General features: G+C 45.7%; 1 protein-coding gene across 2 annotated transcripts in view; it reads left to right on the top strand.

Annotated features, from left to right (window-relative positions):
* The window catches only part of SCAF8 (SR-related CTD associated factor 8), a 180,440-nt gene extending 177,552 nt beyond the window's left edge, over positions 1-2,888 (top strand). Inside the window, exon 21 of one of the 2 annotated variants that reach the window (XM_028494808.2) lies at positions 2,783-2,888. The gene's annotated coding sequence lies outside the window, so the exon portion shown is untranslated. The remainder of the gene's footprint in view (positions 1-2,782) is intronic. The other variant, XM_055087427.1, reaches the window with a different exon arrangement.
* The last annotated feature ends 529 nt before the right edge of the window (positions 2,889-3,417 follow it).

Raw genomic sequence — 3,417 nt, 5'->3', positions numbered from 1 at the left:
GCAGGGGAACCGGGTTTGCGCCCCGGTCTGGGAGGACCCCACACGCCGCAGAGCGGCTGGGCCCGTGAGCCGTGGCCGCCGAGCCTGCGCGTCCGGAGCCTGTGCTCCGCAACGGGAGGGGCCACAGCAGAGAGAGGCCCGCATACCATAAAAAAAATAAAGACGCAGGTGATGGGTGAAGAAACATAAACATCTATTTGTTACATTTCGGGGCTGTTTATTTTGTATAGTACCCAGTGCTTGTCATCATCACATAAGTCTGTACCACAAAAAAATATGGGTTAAATAACGGATAAGATAATTAATCTTGACATTATCTCATGTCATTGCTTGTTAAAAAATAAATATGCAATAATCAAGTCACCAAAATGACACAGTGAATTTAGCTGCCGCCCTGAGCTAGGTCTTACTGCATAGTCTCTTAAACCCACATCAGAGAGGCTTACAACATGAGTAACTCAGGTTACTCTACAGGAAGATCTTTTTTCTCTCACCTTGAGTCCATACTCAGACACCTGAGAAAGTATCTCCGCGTGGCCATCCAGCGGACTGCCACAGATCCTCAGCCTGTAAGCATGGTATCTAGAATATGTCCGAAGGAAGTTGTGTTAAAAGAAAAGAAAACTGAGTAACTGTTTTATCCTGCTAAGGAAGGTCACAGTAACCTGTCATCCCAAAGGAGGTGCTGTTCTTGAGATTAAGATCATTTAAAGGAACCCACATCTGGCTCTCTGGCTTCCACCTTCCACACTCCGGAGGCTCTCCTACACTCTCTTCACAGTGGGATGCTGGGAATTGAGAGACCTTCCAGCAGCTTCCACAGTTCTAGCAATTGGGGCTAGATTTGAGTTCCATCTCCTTGAGGTTTAAGCCCCTCTTCTTGAGTCTGGCTCCATTGGTGTCATCGTGCCTTTTGTGGCTTCATGGGTGCTACCTTTCCCAGACCGGGAGAAGGGCCCCTACTCTGTTTTCCTCTCTAGTCCTGGAAACTTCACCCCAGCCCTTCTCAAGCTCTTCGTAGCTTTGAGCATTAGATGTGGGCATCCCATCCTTAAGAGACTTGTCTTTGGTGAGGAACCAAAATTGTGCCCAGCTTACCCTGGAGCTAAGTGCAAATTAATCTGCAGGCAGACGCTCCCTCCTGTTTGCGCTAACCATTTAGCATGACCTCCTAACAGAGCGCTTGTCACTTTGCTCTATAACTTGACAGCTTTCACAATTTTTTCCACCATCACCTACAAAAGAAAATATATTTTCCATTGCAAATCAATGCACACAGATGTATATATATGATTGATAAGAGATATAGACATATATCCATGTGAGTTGCCTTACCTTTACTCCATGCTCTCTGATATTTTCCATTCTGTGCTATTCTGTTCTACTTTGTTCATTTATTTATTTTGAGTGCTGTTCAAGACCCACTAAACTGGTTTCATGATCTCCTATCTAATTGGGCTACAAGCTGCTGTTGGAACAACATAGTTCTGATTAACGTGCTTGACTCCCCCCTGCCCCATCCCTGCTAGACTGTGACCTCACTGTGGGCAGGAGGCAGAGCTTATCCATTTCTCCTTTGTAGACTGACCACCCACCTTGGTGCCTGGCAGGTAGCAGATGCTCAGGTAAATACTAGTTGAACCAAAGAACCCAGCCTCATTTGTAAAATTTGTGAAATGGAGAGGTGCCCCAGGCATACCTGTGGGACAGTTGTGAGAACAGAATGAGATCGTGTATTTAAAGCAGAGAACACAGGGCCTAGTCCCAACAGATGTTCAATTAACACATGTTTCTTTCTGGTTTTCTCCAACTGGCTCACCCTTTAATTGATGATCTGAACTGCGCTGCACTTTCTTTAAGTGACGAGAGGTTTGAAGTCCATCAGCCTGAAGCCTCCAGCCACTCAGCACTCTGAGATTTTCCAAGTGTCATGGAGCCAGGGACAGATAGCCCTTCCGGGAGAGCAATTTCTTCTAGGGTTTAGGCCAGGCCAGCCTCTGGCTGAAAACAGGGGAAGGTCATGGGGCGAGTTGGTTTTGTCATACCCTAGTGGGACTCATTTCTCCGTGAAAAGTGGAGACGAGCTCATAATTAGAATTTCTTTGCAAAAATGAAAATGACTTCTGCATTTTAAAAGACTACAAAATAAGTTTAAAATCAGCGTGAAATTTAAAGTGTTTTGTGACTCAGAAGTCTTCTTCATAAGAGGTATTGTTTCAGAACGCCGACACCTAAGTGAAGTCTGATGTAGCAGAAAGAGCACCTGTCGAAGAACTTGTGGTTCGATCGGTAACTGGCCACTAGATTGTGGGTAGGACAGCTTCTCTGGATCTTATTTCTTCATCTACGAAGGAGAATCTTACCCATTTCCAAGACTTTGTGATCACAAATATGAACTTTAAACCCCTTCCTTTAACATTCGCTGGATGTATTAACCAGCAAGGAGATTAACATTTCACTGAAAACGTGTCTCAGCTGCAGAGTCTGAACCAAATACAGGACCTGCAACCTTTTCTCTTTATAACCATTTCTTGCTACTCTCGCGCAGCGATACTAAATGACGCTTTAGCTGAGCTAATCACCAAAATGAAGAGTCAGGTTATCTGTCATCTGCATAAATGAAACTTCAAAAATCAGGCTTTTGCCTGCATCGTCACAGTAGTAATTCGTTCTGAACTGTACTTCCTCTTGTCCATGAAATGTCAGCTCTTCGTTTAATGCAGTGTGAATCGATCATTCACATATGAGTAATTTAACGAGCCCACTTGCTGTTTTCTTCCAGGACAGAATGACTCGGAAGATAATGGAGTGTCGAAGTCTAGCAGAATATGAAGTTCTTCCTCTTCATGGATCTCGTTTAAATTTAAGGTCAGTGGTGAATTCCATTTGCTACCAGCTGGTACCTACCCTCTTCCCCGTCTCCTAATGAGCAGGCTGTCCTGAAGTTAGCAGAGCGGTTAGAAATGCCTCGCCTGCATTGGTATGAACGTCAAGATTTTTTCAGATGTCTAGGAGAAGTAAAATGCTTGGTGTGGAGAGGTTAGCCGTGCACTTCTGTGCCCCCAGCTCCCTCATACAGAAGCTTCCCATTCGCTCCTTCTCGGCACTGCCCCTGCCCCCCCACAAAGATTCTGATGGAGAAGAAAATCGGATAATAAGTGGTTCAGCTTGAAAGGTTAAGCTCCCCGCCAAAAATGTCAAACAGGACTCCGTTCCCTTTGTTGTTTTCAAAATGAACATAGAATCAGCTTCCACGGGGCACAGAGGGTGGTCACATTGGTTCTTGTATAGAGAGACAAATAAGTTGGTGTCAAAAATGGTCTTCTGGGGCTTCCCTGGTGGCGCAGTGGTTGAGGGTCCGCCTGCCGATGCAGGGGACGCGGGTTCGTGCCCCGGTCCGGGAAGATCCCACGTGCC

The sequence above is a fragment of the Physeter macrocephalus genome, chromosome 10 (genome assembly GCF_002837175.3).
Source record: "Physeter macrocephalus isolate SW-GA chromosome 10, ASM283717v5, whole genome shotgun sequence".
In the NCBI taxonomy this organism is placed as follows: domain Eukaryota; kingdom Metazoa; phylum Chordata; class Mammalia; order Artiodactyla; family Physeteridae; genus Physeter; species Physeter macrocephalus.
The sequence above is the reverse complement of the archived record's forward strand: the minus strand, read 5'-3'. Positions and strand labels throughout refer to the sequence as shown.